General features: G+C 44.5%; 1 long non-coding RNA gene and 1 pseudogene across 1 annotated transcript in view; both read left to right on the top strand.

The window, feature by feature from the left end:
• The window catches only part of LOC141988515 (uncharacterized), a 28,301-nt gene extending 6,888 nt beyond the window's left edge, over positions 1 to 21,413 (top strand). The window contains exons 2-4 of the long non-coding RNA XR_012639762.1: positions 11,782 to 11,853; positions 20,343 to 20,424; positions 21,122 to 21,413. This is a non-coding gene — a long non-coding RNA (uncharacterized LOC141988515). The remainder of the gene's footprint in view (positions 1 to 11,781; positions 11,854 to 20,342; positions 20,425 to 21,121) is intronic.
• A 922-nt stretch (positions 21,414 to 22,335) lies between these two features.
• Positions 22,336 to 23,372, top strand: LOC141988514 (olfactory receptor 5AP2-like; annotated as a pseudogene).
• Positions 23,373 to 25,246: the final 1,874 nt, after the last annotated feature.

The raw sequence follows: 25,246 nt of genomic DNA, 5'->3' as shown, positions 1-25,246 counted from the left end.
AGCCAATTCTATTAAATCCACAGCCAGAAACGAGTGATCCAAACCAAGATGTGCTCAGAATGCTAGACCAGCAACTAAAACTCCAACACATCAGTCACTGGAAAAAGAAATCAAAAATAGCAACGAGCGGGACTGCTGCAGAACCCTGCAGAGACCGGTCACCCTAGCAGCTTCACTACAGTGACCTGGGCAGGACGAGGGCAGATTGTCTCCGGTTACAGAATCAGTGACCACAACTAGAGGTGAGAATTAGGAGGCATAAAGCAATCCAAGTCCAGAGAGGAATGAGTGTGCTTCCAGCACGACAGAGGAGAGAGACTGAGACAGGAGACTCTTTCTACTCCAGTGTCCTAAATATGAGGGAGTGCAGGAAAATATCCCCTCAAATGATCAGAAATCCTAAAAGACATCTGATCAGAAATGCAACAGAGAAAAAACTGTGACTGGCCTTGTGGGACAGAAGGCAAAACGCTCTGTTATATGAGACCTTTATATGAGACCTTTTCCTCCCTGAAAGGGAGGGAGGCTGTCCCCCGATAGCAGCCCTGTCCCCATACATAAGCACGCTGTGCCCCTGATTTTGGACTCATCCACCTGAATATGGGCCCTATCACATGAGTGGGGGCCCTCCCCCACCCGTGAATGAGGCTGACAGCAGGAGGACAGTCACAGGGGAAGCAGCTGCAGCGGCACAGGAGCCAGCAAACAGAGCTGTAAACAGGGGCGTTTCAGTGGGAGTTTGAAAGGGGAGTTCGTATTGTGATACTTGTGTGGGGTTTGGTTTTGCTGTGGGGGGTGGTGTTTTGGGGTGGTTTGTGTTTCCCAGATTAACAGGATTTAGGTGGGAAGGCTATGACAGATACAGAGGCAGCAGAGGGAGTGACCCATGTAGTGGAAGACACAATGAAGATGACTGGATGTGGAAGCAGCAGTATGTATATGATCCTCGAGGGGCTACCTGGTAAGAGTTTTGTCAGCATCAAATGCCATCTGATAGAGCTGATGGAGGAAAAGATCCGAGGATTGGAGATGCAGGTGGAAAGTCTGGTAGAGTTTAGGAAGAGGTTTGAGCAGATTATGGAGCAAAGACATGAGGCAGCTGAAGGGAAAAGCTCAGACTTGCAGATAGAAGGAGGACTGAAGAATTCTGAGGGGAGACTGTTGGGTGAGGAAAGTGGTCAGTGGAAGCATGTGACTAAAAGAACTAGGCAGAGGAAAAGACGGGCTAGTGAAGGAGAAAGAGAGCTTAGGAATAGGTTTTCAGAGTTGGAAAATGAAGAAGGGGCTCAGCAGGTAGTGACTGAAGGTGGAAGGGCAAGGAAGAAGAGAAGAGCGGCTAGTCCTATAGGAAAAGGGGGAAGAGTTAATGGAGATTACACCAAATATGAGCCCCAGGAGGATACAGGATGGGTTAAAAAGGATTACAAGGGAGAATGGGAATGGAAAGAACTTGCAGCCAGAGGGAACAGGGGATAGACTGGAGAATAGCACCATCACTAGGAAAAGGCAGGTCTATGTGATTGGGGACTCTTTACTGAGAAGAATAGATAGGCCTGTAACCAGAGCTGATCCAGAAAATAGGAGGGTGTGCTGTCTTCCAGGTGCTAAGATACGGGATGTAGACCTGAGGTTGAAAAGGATTCTAAAGGGTGCGGGAAAGAATCCCCTAATTATCCTTCATGTGGGAACAAATGATACGGCTAGATTCTCGCTGGAAAGTATTAAGGGAGACTATGCTAGGCTCGGGAGGACGCTTAAGGAAATTGAGGCTCAGGTGATCTTTAGTGGGATTCTGCCTGTTCCTAGAGAAGGGCAACAAAGGTGTGACAAGATTATGACTATCAACAGATGGCTCAGGCAGTGGTGCTATAAGGAGGGCTTTGGGATGTATGGCCATTGGGAGGCATTCATGGACAGAGGACAGTTTTCTCGGGATGGACTTCATCTGAGTAGGGAAGGAAATAGACTTCTAGGATGGAGGCTGGCACAACTGATTAAGAGAGCTTTAAACTAGGAATTTGGGGGAGATGGTTGGGAGATGTCCAGGTAATCTCCACGCCAGAATTTAGCATTGAGTGGAAAGAAAATGAAGAAAGAGTGGATACAGCCGTAGGTAGGAGGAAGGGCAGTGTAGATACAAGTCTAATAGGTTATACTGGTAGTAAAATAACCGTGCCTAATAGGGTACAGAATGTGAGTGAGGCCAAACAGCAAAAATTAAGATGTTTGTACACTAATGCGAGGAGCCTAGGTAACAAAATGGAGGAACTAGAGTTACTGGTGCAGGAAGTGAAACCAGATATTGTAGGTATAACAGAAACCTGGTGGAATAGTAGTCATGACTGGGCTACAGGTATTGAAGGGTATGTGCTGTTTAGGAAAGACCGAAATAAAGGTAAAGGTGGTGGAGTAGCACTGTATATCGATGATGAGATAGAATGTAAAGAAATAAGAAGCGATGAAATGGATATGACTGAGTCCGTCTGGGCAAAAATTAAATTGGGGAAGAAAACTATTAGAGCCTCCCCTGGGATAGTGCTTGGGGTGTGCTGTAGACCGCCGGGATCTAATTTGGATATGGATAGAGCCCTTTTTAATGTTTTTAATCAAGTAAATACTAATGGAAACTGTGTGATCATGGGAGACTTTAACTTCCCAGATATAGACTGGAGGACGAGTGTTAGTAATAATTTTCAGATTTCAGATTTTCAGATTGCTCAGATTTTCCTAGATGCGATAGCTGGTGGATTCCTTCAGCAAGTAGTTGCTGAACCGACTAGAGGGGATGCCGTTTTAGATTTGGTCTTGGTGAGTAATGAGGACCTCATAGAAGAAATGGTTGTAGGGGATAATCTTGGCTCAAGTGATCATGAGCTAATTCAGTTCAAACTGAACGGAAGGATTAATAAAAATAAATCTGCAGCTAGGGTTTTTGATTTTAAAAGGGCTGACTTTCAAAAATTAAGAAAATTAGTTAGGGAAGTGGATTGGACTGAAGAATTTATGGATCTAAAGGTAGAGGAGGCCTGGGATTATTTTAAATCAAAGCTGCAGAAGCTATCGGAAGCCTGCATCCCAAGAAAGGGGAAAAAATTCATAGGCAGGAGTTGTAGACCAAGCTGGATGAGCAAGCATCTTAGAGAGGTAATTAAGAAAAAGCAGAAAGCATATAGGGAGTGGAAGAAGGGAGGGATCAGCAAGGAAAGCTACCTTATTGAGGTCAGAACATGGAGGGATAAAGTGAGACAGGCTAAAAGTCAAGTAGAGTTGGACCTTGCAAAGGGAATTAAAACCAATAGTAAAAGGTTCTATAGTCATATAAATAGGAAGAAAACAAAGAAAGAAGAAGTGGGACCGCTAAAAACTGAGGATGGAGTGGAGGTCAAGGATAATCTAGGCATGGCCCAATATCTAAACAAATACTTTGCCTCAGTCTTTAATAAGACTAAAGAGGATCTTAGGGATAATGGTAGCATGACAAATGGGAATGAGGATATGGAGGTAGGCATTACCATATTTGAGGTAGAAGCGAAACTCAAACAGCTTAATGGGACTAAATCGGGGGGCCCAGATAATCTTCATCCAAGAATATTAAAAGAATTGGCACAAGCAATTGCAAGCCCATTAGCAAGAATTTTTAATGAATCTGTAAACTCAGGGGTTGTACCGTATGATTGGAGAATTGCTAACATAGTTCCTATTTTTAAGAAAGGGAAAAAAAGTGATCCGAGTAATTATAGGCCTGTTAGTTTGACATCTGTAGTATGCAAGGTCTTGGAAAAAATTTTGAAGGAGAAGGTAGTTAAGGACATTGAAGTCAGTGGTAAATGGGACAAAATACAACATGGTTTTACAAAAGGTAGATCATGCCAAACCAACCTGATCTCCTTCTTTGAGAAAGTAACAGATTTTTTAGACAAAGGAAAGGCAGTGGATCTAATTTACCTAGATTTTAGTAAGGCGTTTGATACCGTGCGACATGGGGAATTTTTAGTTAAATTGGATAAGATGGGCATCAATAGGAAAATTGAAAGGTGGATAAGGAATTGGTTGAAGGGGAGACTACAACGGGTCCTACTGAAAGGTGAACTGTCAGGCTGGAGGGAGTTTACCAGTGGAGTTCCTCAAGGATCAGTTTGGGGACCAATCTTATTTAATCTTTTTATTACTGACCTGGGCACAAAAAGTGGGAGTGTGCTAATAAAGTTTGCGGATGATACAAAGCTGGGAGGTATTGCTAATTTAGAGAAGGACAGGGATACCCTACAGGAGGATCTGGATGACCCTGTAAACTGGAGTAATAGGAATAGGATGAAATTTAATAGTGAGAAGTGTAAGGTCATGCATTTAGGGATTAATAACAAGAATTTTAGTTATAAGCTAGGGACACATCAATTAGAAGTAACGGAGGAGGAAAAGGACCTTGGAGTATTGGTTGATCATAGGATGACTATGAGCCGCCAATGTGATGTGGCCGTGAAAAAAGCTAATGCGGTCTTGGGATGCATCAGGAGAGGTATTTCCAGTAGGGATAAGGAGGTTTTAGTACCGTTATACAAGGCACTGGTGAGACCTCACCTGGAATACTGTGTGCAGTTCTGGTCTCCCATGTTTAAGAAGGATGAATTCAAACTGGAACAGGTACAGAGAAGGGCTACTAGGATGATCCGAGGAATGGAAAACTTGTCTTATGAAAGGAGACTCAAGGAGCTTGGCTTGTTTAGCCTAAGTAAAAGAAGGTTGAGGGGAGATATGATTGCTCTCTATAAATATATCAGAGGGATAAATACCGGAGAGGGAGAGGAATTATTTAAGCTCAGTACCAATGTGGACACAAGAACAAATGGATATAAACTGGCCACCAGGAAGTTTAGACTTGAAATTAGACGAAGGTTTCTAACCATCAGAGGAGTGAAGTTTTGGAATAGCCTTCCAAGGGAAGCAGTGGGGGCAAAAGATCTATCTGGCTTTAAGATTAAACTCTATAAGTTTATGGAGGAGATGGTATGATGGGATAACATGGTTTTGGTAATTAAATATTCATGGTAAATAGGCCCAATAGCCTGTGATGGGCTATTAGATGGGGTGGGATTTGAGTTACCCAGGAAAGAATTTTCTGTAGTATCTGGCTGGTGAATCTTGCCCATATGCTCAGGATTTAGCTGATCGCCATATTTGGGGTCGGGAAGGAATTTTCCTCCAGGGCAGATTGGAAGAGGCCCTGGAGGTTTTTCGCCTTCCTCTGTAGCATGGGGCATGGGTCACTTGCTGGAGGATTCTCTGCTCCTTGAAGTCTTTAAACCACGATTTGAGCACTTCAATAGCTCAGACATAGGTGAGAGGTTTTTCACAGGAGTGGGTGGGTGAGATTCTGTGGCCTGCGTTGTGCAGGAGGTCAGACTAGATGATCATAATGGTCCCTTCTGACCTTAGTATCTATGAATCTATGAAATTACATCACTGATAGCCGAAATTTGCACAGAGACAGCAAAGCGGTGGATTGCTCATGGAAGAGACCCTCTGCATTCAACCCCATTCCCGTGTAGAAAAGGTACAGGTGCCAAAGCAGCCTTGTCCCTGCTCCCATCCAGGGCCCTACAGAGGATCCACACAGGAGATGGAGTTGGGAAGCCCGGGGCAAGGCTGCAGAATGCTTATTTCCCCCCCTCAGTCCCCTATGTAAATCTGAGGAAACAGCCTCAGCCTTTACCCCTCACAGCAGGGACTTCCCTTGAAAGTGAGATTCCAGGGGCAGTTGTCTTTGTGAGACTGTCTGACAGCACTGCTCCACTGTTTCATATTGTCTGGGACCTGTAAGGGCAGGAGATCCTGTACCCAGTGTACAGGCACAAAGACTATATGCAGATATCTCTGGGTCTCTGTTGGATCCCCCAGGATATCCATAAATCTCAGGTGGTCAATGCAGTTTAGGAGACAGACTCTCTGCTTTGTCCAGGATGGAGCAAACCTCATCTTCTGGTGAAAGAATTCAGAGTAAATTCTGTGAAGGGGCCTCATGGAGTTTTTATCTCTCCAGGACTACCACCCATAGATTTTTCCCCTTGGGAAAGCGCAAGATTTTCCCTTGGCTAAGGACCCATAGCGCCTTTTTTGCACTGTCTCTCTGGCAGTCAATATGCAATGTTGTAATTATTTTATTTCTGAATCTTACGTCTTACTTTCCCACTCATTCCATTTTGAAGAAACAATACATGTCTGAATTCTTGGTAACAGAATACATAATGTTTGGAACATTGATTTAAATAGGAACAATGAGTCATCCACAGGAGTCAGGTGAAGAACTCTACTCTAAGGAGCCCTCTGGGATACCTGGAACCCAAACACACTGAATTGCTACTGGATTTCTCTCAGATTTCAATTCCCCAGTCAGTGCAAACTCTGGTTCAAATCAAGTTCTTATTGTCCAACTGCATAGCTGTGGCTGCCAAGTTGTGTGCAGCTTTACGTGTGACATTTTAGATAGCTAAGAGAACCATTGGCTTCCTGAGTGGTAGCAGAGGTTGGAGAGGGAGGCACCAATTCATCCAAAGCACTGGAAGCAAGTGTAAGTGGGAAGGCCCTATCCCGTCACATTTCTGGAAGCAGGTAGCAAGAAGGCCCCAGGACCCCATGACACATGCCCAAGGATTCTTCTCCAAGGTGGATGGCAAAAACAACTTCAGGGAAAGGTCCCTGGGGCAGCTGGAAATGTTATTGTTGGTTGCCTTGGGCAACTCGGTGGATGGCAGACTTGGGGTGGTGCTGGGTGCATGGAGAGGGTCCTGGAACAACAATGTGAGTGGGGACCTGGATTTGGGTGCGATGGGGTGGATGTTGAGACAACAAGGTGGATGCATAGTGGGTGTGTCGGAGGGTGGCTGCTAAGGCAGCTGGAGTGCGTACTTGGTTGTTGGGTGCTGGGTGTGGCTGAGAGAGCTGAGGGACAGCTGCCCATCCCTGGTTACTAGGAGCCAGAAGGGAGGCAGGGAGGCTGCTAGCGGGTGGAGCTGTAGGGGAATCCTTGAAACCTGCCTACAGCCCAGCGGGGTGTGTAACAATACAGCAGAGCTGTGGGTACATATGAGGGGATAGGGCTAAAACCAGGAGGGTCAGATGAGATGTGGCCACACTGCTGCAATTTAATATACTCTTTGTCCAGCGATAAGTTCCCAGTCCCCCTGGTGTTGCATTAGACACCCTCCATTTCCTATGCTATAACCCAGTTATTTTTTTGTCTATTCCACTATCTGGCTCCCTCCTAAACTCCTGTGAAGCATGAAACGTGTGTTCTTAGTTATACTGATCTGCATCTGTTAATTTTAAAAGGCAGCCTTTAATTCTACTCTATTCAAGCTTGTATACCACCTTCACTATGATAATATTTGAGTGTCTTCCAGGAGAGCATTCAGCAATATGACTAGAAAGTGTCATGTGTTTCTTTTTCTCTTCCTCTCCCTAAGGAGAAATTGGTGGGGTTTTATTTTTATTTCTCCTTTTTTCTTTTTTGCTAAAATATATAATCCTGTATCCTGAGATCTGTGTTTATATTAGCAAAAGCAAGGTAGAAGAAGTACACCTTTCACTTTGAGTAGAAGGTGTTGAGGGTTTTGTTGGTTCTTAATTCCTGTGGGCATTTGTTCCACAATCTGGGACAGGCCTCTGAGAAAGCTCCATTTCCTGCACAGATTCATAGAGTTTAAGACCAGAAGGGCCCATCTGATCATCTAGTCTGACCTCCGGTGTAACGCAGGCCAGAGAATCTCATTCATTTAACCCTGTACTGAGCCCAATCATTTGTGTGTGGCTAAAGGGTCTTTCAGAAAGGCATCCAGTCTAAATGTGAAGACATAAAGAGATGGAGAATCTACGACTTCCCTTAATAATTTTTTCCAATGGTTTATCACTCTCACTGTTAAAAAATTGTGCCTTGTTTCTAACTTGACTTTGTCTGCATTGAACTTCCAGCCATTGGTTCCTGTTACGCCTTTTCCTGCTAGGTTAAAGTGCATTCTAGGCCTTGGTATTTCCTCCTCATTAAGATATGCATACACTGTAATCAAGTCACCTCTCAGTCTTTTTTTTGATAAAAGAAACAGATTGAGCTCTTTAATTCTCTCATTGTAAGACATTTTCTCCAGCTGTGACTCTTTTCTGCACTTTCTCCCATTATTAAAAATGTGAATACCAGAACTGGACACGACCATTCCAGTACTAGTCTCACCAATGCCATCTACAGACATAAAAGGGCCTCCTTGCTCCTACTCACCAGTCACTTGTTTATACTTCCAAAGATTTCAGTAGTGCTTTCTGCCACATCATTGCATTGGGAGCTCAGGGCCTCTCCTTCTGCCCCTCCAGCCCCACGAACATGATACAGTTCTGTGGTGACCTAGAATCCTATTTTCGACGTCTCCGACTCAAGGAATATTTCCAACACGCCTCTGAACAACATACTAATTTACAGAGACCTCCCTACCAACACTACAAAAAGAAGGATTCTAGGTGGACTCCTCCTGAAGGTTGAGACAGCAGACTGGACTTCGACATAGAGTGCTTCCGCCGATGTGCATGGGCTGAAATTGTGGAAAAGCAGCATCACTTGCCCCACAACCTCAGCCGTGCAGAACACAATGCCATCCACAGCCTCAGAAACAACTCTGACATCATAATCAAAAAGGCTGACAAAGGAGGTGCTGTTGTCATCATGAATAGGTCAGAATATGAACAAGAGGCTGCTCGGCAGCTCTCCAACACTACTTTCTACAAGCCATTACCCTCTGATCCCACTGAGAGTTACCAAAAGAAACTACAGCATTTGCTCAAGAAACTCCCTGAAAAAGCACAAGATCAAATCCGCACAGACACACCCCTGGAACCCCAACCTGGGATATTCTATCTACTACCCAAGATCCATAAACCTGGAAATCCTGGACGCCCCATCATCTCAGGCATTGGCACCCTGCCAGCAGGATTGTCTGGCTATGTAGACTCCCTCCTCAGGCCCTACTCTACCAGCTCTCCCAGCTACCTTCGAGACACCACTGACTTCCTGAGGAAACTACAATCCATCGGTGATCTTCCTGAAAACACCATCCTGGCCACTATGGATGTAGAAGCCCTCTACACCAACATTCCACACAAAGATGGAGTACAAGCCGTCAAGAACACTATCCCCAATAATAGGTTTCAGAGTAACAGCCGTGTTAGTCTGTATTCGTAAAAAGAAAAAAGAAAAGGAGTACTTGTGGCACCTTAGAGACTAACCAGTTTATTTGAGCATGAGCTTTCGTGAGCTACAGCTCACTTCATCGGATGTATCCTATGTAGCTATGCATCCGATGAAGTGAGCTGTAGCTCACGAAAGCTCATGCTCAAATAAACTGGTTAGTCTCTAAGGTGCCACAAGTATCCCCAATAATGTCACGGCTAACCTGGTGGCTGAACTTTGTGACTTTGTCCTTACCCATAACTATTTTACATTTGGGGACAATGTATACCTTCAAATCAGCGGCACGGCTATGGGTACCCGCATGGCCCCACAGTATGCCAACATTTTTATGGCTGACTTAGAACAACGCTTCCTCAGCTCTCGTCCCCTAACGCCCCTACTCTACTTGCGCTATATTGATGACATCTTCATCATCCGGACCCATGGAAAAGAAGCCCTTGAAGAATTCCACCATGATTTCAACAATTTCCATCCCACCATCAACCTCAGCCTGGACCAGTCCACAGAAGAGATCCACTTCCTGGACACTACAGTGCTAATAAACAATGGTCACATAAACACCACCCTATACCGGAAACCTACTGACCGCTATTCCTACCTACATGCCTCCAGCTTTCACCCTGACCACACCACACGATCCATTGTCTACAGTCAAGCTCTGCGATACAACCGCATTTGCTCCAACCCCTCAGACAGAAACAAACACCTACAAGATCTCTATCAACCATTCTTACAACTACAATACCCACCTGTGGAAGTGAAGAAACAGATTGATAGAGCCAGAAGAGTTCCCAGAAGTAACCTACTACAGGACAGGCCTAACAAAGAAAATAACAGAACGCCACTAGCCGTCACCTTCAGCCCCCAACTAAAACCCCTCCAACGCATTGTCAAGGATCTACAACCTGTCCTGAAGGATGACCCAACACTCTCACAAATCTTGGGAGACAGGCCAGTTCTAGCCTACAGACAGCCCCCCAACCTGAAGCGAATACTCACCAGCAACCACATACCACACAACAGAACCACTAACCCAGGAACCTATCCTTGCAACAAAGCCCGTTGCCAACTGTGCCTACATATCTATTCAGGGGACACCATCACAGGGCCTAATAACATCAGCCACACTATCAGAGGCTCGTTCACCTGCACATCTACCAATGTGATATATGCCATCATGTGCCAGCAATGCCCCTCTGCCATGTCCATTGGTCAAACTGGACAGTCTCTACGTAAAAGAATAAATGGACACAAATCAGATGTCAAGAATTATAACATTCATAAACCAGTCGGAGAACCCTTCAATCTCTCTGGTCACTCGATTTCTGATCTCAAAGTGACTATCCTTCAACAAAAAAACTTCGAAAACAGACTCCAAAGAGAGACTGCTGAATTGGAATTAATTTGCAAATTGGATACAATTAACTTAGGCTTGAATAGAGACTGGGAATGGTTGATTCATTATAAAAAGTAACCTATTTCCCCTTGTTTATTCCTTTCCCCCCCCCACTGTTCCTCAGACATTCTTGTTAAATCCTGGATTTGTGCTGGAAATGACCCACCTTGATTATCATACACATTGTAAGGAGAGTGATCACTTTACATAAGCTATTATCAGCAGGAGAGTGGGGTGGGGGGAGAGAAAACCTTTTGTTGTGATAAATACCCATTTTTTCATGGTCTGTGTGTATAAAAACATCTTCTGTATTTTCCACAGTATGCATCCGATGAAGTGAGCTGTAGCTCACGAAAGCTTGTGCTCAAATAAATTGGTTAGTCTCTAAGGTGCCACAAGTACTCCTTTTCTTTTTACCTTTCCCTGAACATCCCTTTGTTCTTATGTTAGGAGGCAAGGAGAACAGAAGCTCTTGGTTGCCTTTTCAATTCCATTCATTATTTTATACTCTATACTTTTATCATGTCCCCTCTTACTCATTTCCTTTCTAAATTTAAAAAAAATCCCAATCTTTTTGGTCTCTTTTTTCCAAGACTTTAATCATTTTCATTGCCCTTCTCTGAAACCCCTCCAGTTCTGTAGTAGCCTTTTAGAGAAGGGGTGATCAGTACTGCGTACAATATTCTGGATGAAGCTACATCATATTTTTGGTATGTACTATTGTCCATCCCATTCCTTATTCATCCTAACATCTTGTTAGTTTTTTTGGACCACAGCTGTTTGTTGAACTGGGGTTTTCAGTGAGCTGTACCTAGTGATACCTAGATTCCTTTCTTCTGTTTATACTGTTGATTTAGAAACCTGTATGGTTTATGAGTAATGGAAATTTGTCCTTTTAATGTGTGCTACTTTGCATTTATTAACATTAAACTTCATTTGCCATCACATTGCCCATTCACCTAGTTTAGTTACGTCTTTCTGAAGTTCCTCAGAATTTTCACTGGAGTTCTCTAACCTAAATAATTTTGTGTCATCAGCAAATTCTGCTGCCTCACCATTCACCCCTTTTTCTAGATTTTTAATAAATATATGAATATGTAGGAAAAAATTAGTGATTAATTATTGATAATTATTTCCCTCTTAAATTTTGTGTAAGGTTCTTTCAATCTGCGGAAAGAAGAAGAGAATCAGCATATCCCAGAGACAGTGGAAAAGGACTTCCAAAAAGGTATTTCTCCTTATAATTCTTCCTTCTGTACTTGTAGTTCACATTACACTATATGCACATTTAAAAACCCCTAAGCCAAAAGAACAGCGAGGTTGCTAAGTCAAGCACTCAGGAGTTAAGGAATGCTAGAACTGAAGTTGCTGCGGTTGTTGTTTTCTCTTTGGAGCGCTACCTCTGTGGGGCTGGAAAACATACTCAATGCAGACAAAGGGGCATACAAGAAATCATGTGGGTCTAAGGAGCAAGCTCATATTGGCATTTAGGAAACTCTATAGGGTACATAAGCATGCCCGGTGCAGTGGAAGGTCAGTGGGGCTGGAGTATGCTCAGTGCAGATGGAATGTCCAGAAAATTTAGCAGCAAACCTCTGACAAGTTCCATTGAGCTACAAGTGGTGATTTCCAGATGCATATAACTCAAATAAATCTGGGTGAATTTTTATGGTTGACAGGAAAAGACATCTTTCTGACACCCCACGATTATCCCCTGACAAATATAAAGTCCCCGCTCCAAAGCACAAAGGGATTAGAGCTCTTCAAATAAATGGTTTGGGGGAAGAAGAGAAGTTTTAACAATTGTAAATCAGCTTATTTTTCATAGTCCCATTATTGGAAATAGCTGACCCATTTTCCTTATATTTTTTATAATAATTCAGCCAGCAGAGGTTCCATGCAGACCGAGCATGGAAAATTTCGGCCTAAGTGGTTAAGGTTTGGAAAAGTTATCAGTAACTGAAAATAAGAGATTCGAGGATTGGGCCAAAAGAAATCTGATGCGGTTCAACAAGGACAAGTGCAGAGTCCTGCACTTAGGATGGAAGAATCCCATGCACTGCTACAGACTAGGGACCGAATGGCTCGACAGCAGTTCTGCAGAAAAGGACCTAGGGGTTACAGTGGACGAGAAGCTGGATATGAGTCAACAGTGTGCCCTTGTTGCCAAGAAGGCTAACGACATTTTGGGCTGTATAAGTAGGGGCATTGCCAGCAGATCGAGGGACGTGATCGTTCCCCTCTATTCGACATTGGTGAGGCCTCATCTGGAGCACTGTGTCCAGTTTTGGGCCCCACACTACAAGAAGGATGTGGAAAAATTGGAAAATGTCCAGCGGAGAGCAACAAAAATGATTAGGAGGCTGGAGCACATGACTTACGAGGAGAGGCTGAGGGAACTGGGATTGTTTAGTCTGTGGAAGAGAAGAATGAGGGGGGATTTGATAGCTGCTTTCAACTACCTGAAAGGGGGTTCCAAAGAGGACGGATCTAGACTTTTCTCAGTGGTAGCTGATGACAGAACGAGGAGCAATGGTCTGAAGTTGCAGTGGGGGAGGTTTAGGTTGGATATTAGGAAAAACTTTTTCACTAGGAGAGTGGTGAAGCACTGGAATGGGTTACCTAGGGAGGTGGTGGAATCTCCTTCCTTAGAGGTTTATAAGGTCAGGCTTGACAAAGCCCTGGCTGGGATGATTTACTTGGGGATTGGTCCTGCTTTGAGCAGGGGGTTGGACTAGATGACCTCCTGAGGTCCCTTCCAACCCTGATATTCTATGATTCTATGATTAAGTTCTGTAGGTAAGAGAGACAAACATCTGAGCCACATAGAGCTCTTCCTGAGGCCTGGGAAAGGTACTCTGAGCATCACTGTTAAATGCCAGGTGGAACAGATTGCTTGTCGTAAATTGCTAGCACGTATTGTAATGGACCATTCAAGTACCTTTCCCAGACCTGAAGACGAGCTCTGTTTGGCTTGAAAACTTGTTTCTCTCTCCAAAAGAAGTTCGTCCAAAGGAAAATAGTAAACCATCCACATTTTCTCTCTAATATGCTGGGGCCAACATGGCCAGAACTACACTGCATACAGCTCTGCTCTAAGACAGTTTGCATTAAAACATCCTGTTGTTGTTACTCCCCCCTTCCTTCCTGCTAACTCATGGACTCATAGATTTCATGGCCAGAAGGGACCACTGTGATCATCCGGTCTAACCTTCTGTATAAGACAGGCCAGAGAGCTGGGAATCCTCTGTGTTATAAATCTTTTTATTAGCCCACAAATTTACCTTACCTCCTGATTTTGCAGGTGTGATTCTTTTCCATTTTTTTCTTTATAAATTAAGTTCTTCTTTTAAGAACCTGATTGATTTCAGTGTCCCTGAAGACAAAGGGTCTGTTCCACCTGGCATTTAACGGTGATGCTCAGAGTACCTTTCCCAGGCCTGAGGAAGAGCTCTATGTGGCTCAGATGTTTGTCTCTCTTACCTACAGAACTTAATCATAGAATCATAGAATATCAGGGTTGGAAGGGACCTCAGGAGGTCATCTAGTCCAACCCCCTGCTCAAAGCAGGACCAATCCCCAAGTAAATCATCCCAGCCAGGGCTTTGTCAAGCCTGACCTTAAAAATGTCTAAGGAAGGAGATTCCACCACCTCCCTAGGTAACCCATTCCAGTATTTCACCACCCTCCTAGTGAAAAAGTTTTTCCTAATATCCAACCTAAACCTCCCCCACTGCAACTTCAGACCATTGCTCCTTGTTCTGTCATCAGCTACCACTGAGAAAAGTCTAGATCCGTCCTCTTTGGAACCCCCTTTCAGGTAGTTGAAAGCAGCTATCAAATCCCCCCTCATTCTTCTCTACCACACACTAAACAATCCCAGTTCCTTCAGCCTCTCCTCATAACTCATGTGTTCCAGTCCCCTCATCATTTTTGTTGCCCTCCGCTGGACGTTTTCCAATTTTTCCACATCCTTCTTGTAGTGTGGGGCCCAAAACTGGACACAGTACTCCAGATGAGGCCTCACCAATGTTGAATAGAGGGGAACAATCATGTCCCTCGATCTGCTAGCAATGCCCCTACTTATACATCCCAAAATGCCATTGGCCTTCTTGGCGACAAGGGCACACTGTTGACTCATATCCAGCTTCTCATCCACTGTAACCCCTAGGTCCTTTTCTGCAGAACTGCTGTCGAGCCATTTGGTCCCTAGTTTGTAGCGGTGCATGGGGTTCTTCCATCCTAAGTGCAGGACTCTGCACTTGTCCTTGTTGAACCTCATCAGATTTCTTTTGGCCCAATCCTCTAATTTGTCTAGGGCCCTCTGTATCCTATCCCTACTCTCCAGCGTATCTACCTCTCTTCCCAGTTTAGTGTCATCTGCAAACTTGCTGAGGGTGCAATCCACGCCATCCTCTAGATCATTTATGAAGATATTGAACAAAACCGGCCCCAGGACCGACCCTTGGGGCACTCCACTAGATACCGGCTGCCAACTAGACATGGAGCCATTGATCACTACCCGTTGAGCCCGACAATCTAGCCAACTTTCTATTCACCTTATAGTACATTCATCCAGCCCATACTTCTTTAACTTGCTGGCAAGAATACTGTGGGAGACCGTGTCAAAAGCTTTGCTAAAGTCAAGGAACAACACATCCACTGCTTTCCCCTCATCCACAGAGCCAGTTATCTCGTCATAGAAGGCAATTAGATTAATCAGGCATGACTTGCCCTTGGTGAATCCATGCTGACTGTTCTTGATCACTTTCCTCTCCTCTAAGTGCTTCAGAATTGACTCCTTGAGGACCTGCTCCATGATTTTTCCAGGGACTGAGGTGAGGCTGACTGGCCTGTAGTTCCCAGGATTCTCCTCCTTCCCTTTTTTAAAGATGGGCACTACATTAGCCTTTTTCCAGTCGTCCGGGACTTCCCCGGATCACCATGAGTTTTCAAAAATAATGGCCAATAGCTCTGCAATGACATCCGCCAACTCCTTTACCACTCTCGGATGCAGCACATCCGGCCCCATGGACTTGTGCTCGCCCAGCTTTTCTAAATAGTCCCGAACCCCTTCTTTCTCCACAGCGGGCTGGTCACCTCCTCCCCATGGTGTGCTTCCCAGTGCAGTAGTCTGGGAGCTGACCTTGTTCGTGAAGACAGAGGCAAAAAAAGCATTGAGTACATTAGCTTTTTCCACATCCTCTGTCACTAGGTTGCCTCCATCATTCAGTAAGGGGCCCACACTTTCCTTGACTTTCTTCCTGTTGCTAACATACCTGAAGAAACCCTTCTTTTTACTCTTAACATCTCTTGCTAGCTGCAACTACAGGTGTGATTTGGCCTTCCTGATTTCACTCCTGCATGCCCGAGCAATATTTTTATACTCTTTCCTGGTCATTTGTCCAATCTTCCACTTCTTGTAAGCTTCTTTTTTGTGTTCAAGATCAGCAAGGATTTCACTGTTAAGCCAAGCTGGTCGCCTGCCATATTTACAATTCTTTCTACACGTCGGGATGGTTTGTCCCTTTAACCTCAATAAAGATTCTTTAAAATACAGCCAGCTCTCCTGGACTCCTTTCCCTCTCATGTTATTCTCCCAGGGGATCCTGCCCATCAGTTCCCTGAGGTTGTCAAAGTCTGCTTTTCTGAAGTCCAGGGTCTGTATTCTGCTGCTCTCCTTTCTTCCCTGTGTCAGGATCCTGAACTCAACCATCTCATGGTCACTGCCTCCCAGGTTCCCATCCACTTTTGCTTCCCCTACTAATTCTTCCCGGTTTGTGAGCAGCAGGTCAAGAAGAGCTCTGCCCCTAGTTGGTTCCTCCAGCACTTGCACCAGGAAATTGTCCCCTACCCTTTCCAAAAACTTCTTGGATTGTCTGTGCACCTCTGTATTGCTCTCCCAGCAGATATCAGGGTGATTGAAGTCTCCCATGAGAACCAGGGCCTGCTATCTAGTAACTTCCATGAGTTGCCGAAAGAAAGCCTCGTCCATTTCATCCCCCTGGTCCGGTGGTCTATAGCAGACTCCCACCACGACATCACCCTTGTTGCTCACGCTTCTAAACTTAATCCAGAGACACTCAGGTTTTTCTGCAGTTTCATACTTGAGCTCTGAGCAGTCATACTGCTCCCTTACATACAGTGCAACTCCCCCACCTTTTCTGCCCTGCCTGTCCTTCCTGAACAGTTTGTATCCATCCGTGACAGTACTCCAGTCATGTGAGTTATTCCACCAAGTCTCTGTTATTCCAATCACATCATAATTCCTTGACTGTGCCAGGACTTCCAGTTCCCCCTGCTTGTTTCCCAGGCTTCTTGCATTTGTGTATAGGCACTTGAGATAACTCGCTGATCGTCCCTCTTTTCTCAGTATGAGGCAGGAGCCCTGCCCTCTCGCGTGCTCCTGCTTGTGTTTCCTCCTGGTATCCCACTTCCCCACTTACCTGAGGGCTTTGGTCTCCTTCCCCCGGTGAACTTAGTTTAAAGCCCTCCTCACTAGGTTAGCCAGCCTGCTTGCGAAGATGCTCTTCCCGCTCTTTGTTAGGTGTAGCCCGTCTCTGCCTAGCACTCCTCCTTCTTGGAACACCATGCCATGGTCAAAGAATCCAAAGCCTTCTCTCCAACACCACCTGCATAGCCATTCATTGACTTCCACGATTCGACGGTCTCTACCAAGGCCTTTTCCTTCCACAGGGAGGATGGACGAGAAGACCACTTGCACCTCAAACTCCTTTATCCTTTTTCCCAGAGCCATGTAGTCCACAGTGATCCGCTCAAGGTCATTCTTGGCAGTATCATTGGTGCCCACGTGGAGAAGCAGGAAGGGGTAGCGATCCAAGGGCTTGATGAGTCTCGGCAGTCTCTCCGTCACATCGTGAATCCTACCTTGAATGGAAACCAGTCAGGTCCCTGTGCACAGCTGCTCACCTGAGGGGCAGCTACAGTGCCCAGTTCCTAAGGCTTCCCACTCTCCAGTATCCTCTTCCTGTGGTCTTCCGCTAGACTGCCCCTCTCCTCATATACCCCCAGGTTCCCACCAAAGTCTCTTTCTCTCCGGACCCAGAAAAGAAATGTTGGGTGGAATAGCCCATCCGCTCATTATTTTGGCCACCAATTAGGCCTAATATCTGATATACCGATTTTGTTCTATTAATTTCTGGTTCCACATCTTCTGTTTTTACCAAGCATGATTTCAACATAGTCCTTGAGTTATGGACCTAATTTAGTCTCTCTGTCTAGTTCTTTTGCACCTGTTTATAATATTTTGCCAACAAGTTTTGTTATTCTAGTATTATTTTCTAATGTTTCATATACTTTTTACAGGAGAGATCACAATTAGAACAAAGTTGCAGGCCCAGTTATCAAAACATAATGGCAGGGAAAGGAATTTGGCTATGGGAGAGGTTTGGAGACCCTCCCTTGCCTGACCCCTCTGCTGTTAAAAGTAGTGTGTGGTTGAGAGTTGCTTTATAGTGAGGCAGCTCTACCCTATTTCGCCCTTTGAAGCAAATAACTGTTCCTTATAATACTTGAACCTCAACCCATTGCTGGCCCTGCTAATCCCTGAAAAGGGGGTGGGGTCCAAAGGAACACCATTCCTGGAAACTGGTGGGAGGACCAGATCTCAGGTTTGCATCCAACGATTTTGGGTAACAAGTGTAAGAAGGGAGATGTGACAGCTCTTCCCCATAGGTTCTAAAGAGAGAAATTAGATGGGATGGTGGTCACATGACTCTGTAGGGGATTTTGAAGGGTTGACTCCCCTGGGCACCCTTGCTGCAGTTGGGTGATCTCTGGCAAGCTTATCAGCCTGTGGACAGGTTCTTCTATTGTTTTTTAATATGTTTTCTGTGCAAAGCTTTCACCGTAAAAATAAATGTCTTTGCCTAGAAACGGTTGTGTGGTAACTTAAAGCAGTTGGCTTAACTTAAGCAGCCGAGAGCGAGTACCCTTGAGCAACCAAGGAGGAATACAAGCACTGTTGCCCTGGACTGTGACACACTTTTGTCCATAACCTTCCGTCTCAACCCATAGCCCCTTATTCTTGCAGTACTGGGCACTCCACCAATGCTTCTACTAAAGCAAATTAATTGACACACCCTCTCTTCTAGGCCCAGACTCTCTGCATGTCTTAGCTTAGACTTGACATGCAGCACCCTGAGCTAACCCAGTCCTGTCTGGTCTAGTGACTCTGCAAGTTCCCCTGAATCCTGATGTATAGCCCCTCTTGTTACTCCAATCTCAGGCTTTTACTCACCTCTGACATGCCCCTTAATACTGACTGCTTGAACACCCATTCAGTTGTGCATGGAAACTTGTTGTAAAGGTCCTAATATTGGATTCTCACCCTATCAGTCTACAAACCTTATTTTCTCCGGGAAAAAAAGTAATGAAAAAAATATTGTGATGAACATTTCCAAGTATATCCCTGACTGGAAGTCCTAGGAGGATTTTCAGATTTATGGACTGCATAAAAGAGAGGACAAGAACAAAGTGATGCATTATCATTTCCAAAAACGTGAACAGTATTTGAAGACAGTATAACGGTGACTAGCTATCTCCTGGTGCCAGGAGACATAAATGGTGTTTTAATGATACCCCTTGTGCCTGATCTGAGATTCAGAGCGCTGAGGGATTCTGCCCCCAAACACTGGAAGACCAAATATATACACCCTGACTCTAACTACACTCTACATGATCTAGTTGAATTCCAGCAAGAGAGATCTCTTTCTTGCAACAAGCAATTTTAACATTATAGGACAAAAACTGGGGTGAGTATCATAATTCTTTTTGAGATCTATTTCCAGGAGAAAGCTACAAAATCAATTCGGTCTTCTGAGAAAAAGATTGGTTTTCTCGTCTCAAAATGTTGACTCCTTTGACACTGGAATGATTTTCTTTCACTAAATAATTTGCAGTAAAATGGGACAGACTGCCTGAAATACCCTGAGTGCTGCATGAGATTGTTCAAGGATATTGGGCTAGACCCTCAGGTGGCGTCGATCAGCGTAGCTTTGTGAAGCTGGTGGACCAGGTGCCAGCTCATGCGTGGAGCCCTCAGCCTCACTGAAAACTGACAAATCCACAGCTGGAAACCAATATGGTTCACCTGTGTGTTCATACTGTTAAAATAGGTGTTAGATTTATAGAGCTGTGTTGAAATGTTATGAAGTGCTTGTGAACTGTGGCATGCAAATCTCACATGTCTATATCCCAGGTTACAAGGTAATATTGAAATGTTTTGCTCTGTTACTGTAAAAGTGTGTCTTATGAAACTGGAAACCCCCACAGTCAGGAGGGAAGCGTTACCAAGTGTGAAATACTAGTTTACCATAAGAGGTGTCATCTGCCCAACAAAAGAAGGCCATTGACGCCAGACAAACCAAGACTTTGATGATTGTTTTCTCTAAACCCAGGAAGAGGGAATGTGCACAAATGCTCATCCCATCACAGCTTGAAAACTGGGGAAAGGGTATAAAAATCCTTGTCAAGGAGGAATTATCATCAATATGCTGCTAAGAATTTGGGGAGGGCAATATTTCTAAGCATAAGCAAGGGATTCCCAGGCTGCTTGGCTTGGATTAGCCCTAAAGGATATATAAAGCTTGCGCATTACAGAAGCTTCTATTAATTTTTGGAACCTAAGACTGTAACTCAGTGTGTATGTTTACCTGCTTTAACCTTGTAAATAACCCTCTTGTTTCTTTTTCCTAGATAATAAACCTCCAATTAGTTTATTATAGGATTGACTACAATCTTGTCTGTAGTTTGAGATCTGAGGAGCAACTGACCTGGGGTAAGGGACTGGAAGTAACCGGGATATCGTTGTAATTTTTCTTATAAGGGACCATCCATCACAAAGACAGGCTTGCCTGGGTGGCAAGATACACCACAGCACTGGAGAGATCTCTCTGTGACTCCATTTAAGGCTATTATAGTTCCTGAGGAGTTCACCCTTGGTACTTGGTTGGTGAAAGAGAATTATAGAACACACAACCAATCTGGGGTTTGTGAGTAACAGTCTACCTTGAATTTGGCACTCATGGTCGTGAGCCACTCCAGACAGGTTGACAAGCTCCATCAACCTCAATAGAGCTACAGTGATTAACACCGACTGACGATCTGGCCCACTGTGCTTGCATGAGCTAAGTTAGGGTGTACTTTGTGCAAAGGAAAGAGACAATAGTAAGATCAAAACACCCTGTTGGTTGCAAAGAATCAAGTTGTAAGGGATTTTTCTAAAAATGTGGTTAATTTCTTTGAACATAACATGTTTTCATTTAAAATTCCTTAGAGAGGATTTTGTGCTGGTGAACTACTCCTGATCAACATCCCTGGCAAGAGAAGATCTCTCTTTAAAGACACTGCAATATGGAACTGGCTGCACTGGCTTCCCCAACACACCATTCTCTGCCCCCGTGGAAGGTCTTTCAGGTTCAGGGTGGATTCACACTCATAATACAATGAAAGTAAATATCTCTTATATGTTTCAGATTTTATTGGCAACTTGAAGTGGAAGAACATGCACATGGGGACCCATCTGACTTCTAAGGGAAACGTGCTTGAATGTTGTCTGACCAGCACTTCCCAATTTGTCTCATTGTGACTGTCTAGGTGGATGCGAGGTGCGTATTCAGTGTGAAACTCTTAACGTCTTCGCTTCCAAAATATCTTCTGAGAAGAACAGGATGGTCCTCCAACTTTCTCCAATCATTCTGAATAAGCAAGAGAGATTAACATTGCTACCGTGTATAGGAAGATCAGCTACTGCAAAATGAGCATGGGATGGGTAGATCGCTCCACGGATGTTTTAGCTGGTGTTTAATAGGGTCCTTTCCTCTTGAGGTGGAAGCTTGTCCCAAGCTCACTTGCTGCCTCCGATTTCCAGTTTTAAGGTGATGTGAGGGGCAGAGCAGAGGTGAGGGTCTCACCCATAGTTTTCATTCAGCCTCCCTTTGCTTGATTCTTCTGTTCATTCATATATCCTCAGTTAATATACACTTCCTCACTGTGAATATTATTCTTATTAATTTCAGCACGAATGGTGTTTATTTAATTTCATCAGAGACTTTATTCTAAATTCATGGTTTGAATTGACTCGTAAAATAGCAAGGTTCCTAATGAATGGTTTAATTATGGAAGGATGCTAGAGCTCTAATATAAGGCTGATTTTCTACCACTCCATGCACTTCCGTACTGTAGGTCAGATTGTTGCAGCAATGCCTGGCTATTTATTTCCATATCAATTAAGTTATATTTACAATTGCCAGACTTGCAATAGGTATTTCAAAAGTACTGACTTGGAGATATATCTGCAATTGTCGATGGGTTCCAAGCTAGCTGACTTTTGAAATGCTGAAATGCACAGCAAATTTTTTTAAATATTTTTTCTTCCCATTTGCCTTTGTTTTATTTTATTTTATTTTATTTTATTTTAAGGAAGAAAAAACTTGGGAATTCCCCAGTGACATGAAATTTTATTAAGAGAAATTAATGTAGGCATGATATAACTTGGCTTGTCTATCTTGACTTGCTTCTGTGTGTCTAGATGGCGGCACCCACCTTCCACCCCAACTTGGTTCCTCTTCAATAATAAGTATCATCTTTGATTTATTATTTATGTATCCCCCAGCAGCATAGACCATATCTGGAAAATATAATGCAGGGAAATCACACTGGGGTGACTGAGTTCATCCTCCTAGGGTTCACAAGCAGTCCACAGCTACAAATCATCCACTTTGTGGCATTTTTGGTTATCTACATTGTCATCCAGGTGGGGAATCTCGGGATGATCGCATTAATCATAGCTGAGTCCCAGCTACACACCCCCATGTACTTTTTCCTTTTCAACTTGTCCTTTATAGATACTGTTTACTCCTCTGTTATTGCCCCTCGGGCTCTGGTGAACTTCTTAGCAGAGTGTAAAGCCATTTCCTTTGCTGGATGCGCCATGCAATTTTTCTTTCTCTCTCTCTGTGCACATGTTGAGGCTTTGCTTCTGGCCGTGATGGCGTATGATCGATTCATAGCTATACGCAAACCGCTGCTGTATACTATTATCATGTCAAAGAAAGTCTGTGTCCAGCTGGTAGCTGCATCATACTTCTACGCCTGTGTCAATGCCGTTGTGCACACAGGCTCTTTGTTCAGCCTGTCCTTCTGTGGTCCCAACATCATCGATCACTTCTTTTGTGACATCCCCCACTCCAGAAGCTCTCCTGATCCAGCACTCACATGGATAGCAGAGTGCATTTCGTCTTTGCTGCTGTAACTGCATTGAGTACTGTCCTGATCATCCTCATCTCCTACATTTATATTATCCTCAACATCTTGAGGATCTGGTCTACGGAAGCCAGGCGCAAAGCCTTCTCCACCTGCGCCTCCCACTTGACGGCCGTCAGCATATTGTATGGGACTCTGTTCTTTATGTATTTACGGCCCACATCCGGCAACTCATCAGATCAGGACAAAGTGGTGTCCGTGTTCTACACCCTTGTGATCCCCGTGCTGAACCCCCTCATCTACAGCCTGAGTAACAAGGAGGTGAAACATGCCCTGAGAAAAGTGGTATACCGAACAATTAATGATTCTTTAGTGGTTGGATGATGATCATAGAATCATAGGACGGGCAGTGACCTCGAGACGCCATCTAGTCCAGTTCCCTGCAGTCAAGGCAGGACTAAATATTATCTAGACTTAACATTAAATCCTATTATCATGCTGATTTAACGTTCAATAAAGCTGGGGCATGATCAAGTTTCTACTGTCTTTGATGCAGTTTGTACCACTCACTGTTTCTTTCCTGTGTAATCGACTGGCGAGTGTGTGCTGTCACTTACATGTGCCCCATTTTGACCTTCTGCAAAAGGTTCTGAGTTGTTACAGCCCCCAGCCGTGGAGCTTTACCTCACGCTGTCGTAGCTCATGCTTGTGGCTCTTCAGTTCTCCAGTTCAGTCTCTTGGGAGTCACACCAGGAACTGTCACACACGGCAACAAGCCAGTTAGAGGGTGGTATGCTCTGTTGTGCACTCAGCGAGGGGGTGAGCACATCAGGCTGCTGTACGTGTTATGTGTAGGCAGCAGCAAGAGGGTTCCAGGCGTTGGGCTACTCTGTGGGCCTCATTTTCCTCTCACTTCCACCAGTAGAAATCAGGTTTTGCCTTTTTTCTGATTTTTTTTTTTTTGGTTGGTTTACCAAAATCAATGGGGTTCTGCCCAACAAGGCCTTGGTAATTCCCTGCGAGGTTTGTAATGGATTGTGGAGCCAACCAATCACACCTTACAAGCTAAAACTTTGGGGATCTCTTAAGCAGCCAGCAGGATTGTCCTGATGAAGGCGGGTGGGGAGAAGGGCCTGGATGCAGCCTCAGTCCCTGACCCAGAATGCCCTGCCTTCCTAGAGCACTTCCCTTCTGAGGAGCTCAAAGCACTTCACAGGCCTGAGGAATTTACCCTCCTGTCTGCCCTGGGCCAACAGGAGACAAAGGAGAATATGTTTCATGACAGTCAGGTCCTGCTGCCTTCATCCCCTCCTGCTTTCACTCCTTTGTCCCAGACCTCCCTTAGCCTTGCAGCCTTCATGTTGCTGTTTAGTCCGCCCACATCCCCCCTCACCCAGGCTGTGGTTAAAGCCTGTCTGTTCTCCATCACTGCCCCTCCCCACCACCACTCAACCCTGCTCCTTGCCTTGGTCATCTCTCCCCTACACTCCTGCGGCTGCCGCCTCGCTGGACTTGCTGCCTCTCCCCTCCCTCTCCCTCAGCCCAGCCAAAGCATAACTGCTAAACTCCCCTGCTGCTCTGGTCATGTCTCTCACTTCTTTACATCCCTGTACTGGCCTCCCTGTATCTCATGCAGTAAAGTCAGATACCTCCTCCCCTTCAAGACCCTGCCTAACTCCACTGTTGCGCCCATCTAGTCTCCTCCCTCAGTACACACCCAGGTCAATATACAACCCAGATCTTACACAAAAATCATGGTGTTGCCAATCCTTTGGTATCTAAAATCAAAGGTTTATTTACAGAAAGAAAGAAAGAAAGAAAGAAAGAAAGAAAGAAAGAAAGAAAGAAAGAAAGAAAGAAAGAAAGAAAGAAAGAAAGAAAGAAAGAAAGAAAGAAAGGGAGTTAAAACTGGTTAAAGGAATCAAATACATATAATAATTGCAAGTTCTTAGTTCAGGCTTGTAGAAGTGATTGAATAAACTGCTGGCTTAAGTCAAGTCTCTGGTTGCCTCCATACCAGTCCTCAGTCCCTGTGTTAGAATGTTCCCATTAGTAAAAGTCCACAGTCCAGAGGTTTGAGCAGGAAAGAGGCAAAATGGAAGATGTTTCCCAGGTCTTTTATAGCTTCTGCCAAGTGAAGGGAAACCCATTGTTCTCACTGTGGAAAATTCCAGATAACAAGATGGTGTTTGGAGTCACATGGGCAAGTCACATCTCCATGTATGATTCGCTTAGTCATAGCAGGTTTCAGAGTAACAGCCGTGTTAGTCTGTATTCACAAAAAGAAAAGGAGGACTTGTGGCACCTTAGAGACTAACCAATTTATTTGAGCATAAGCTTTTGTGAGCTACAGCTCACTTCATCGGATGCATACTTTTCACAGTATGCATCCGATG

The sequence above is a fragment of the Natator depressus genome, chromosome 6 (assembly GCF_965152275.1).
Source record: "Natator depressus isolate rNatDep1 chromosome 6, rNatDep2.hap1, whole genome shotgun sequence".
Classification (NCBI taxonomy): domain Eukaryota; kingdom Metazoa; phylum Chordata; order Testudines; family Cheloniidae; genus Natator; species Natator depressus.
This window is presented reverse-complemented; position numbering and strand designations above follow the sequence as displayed.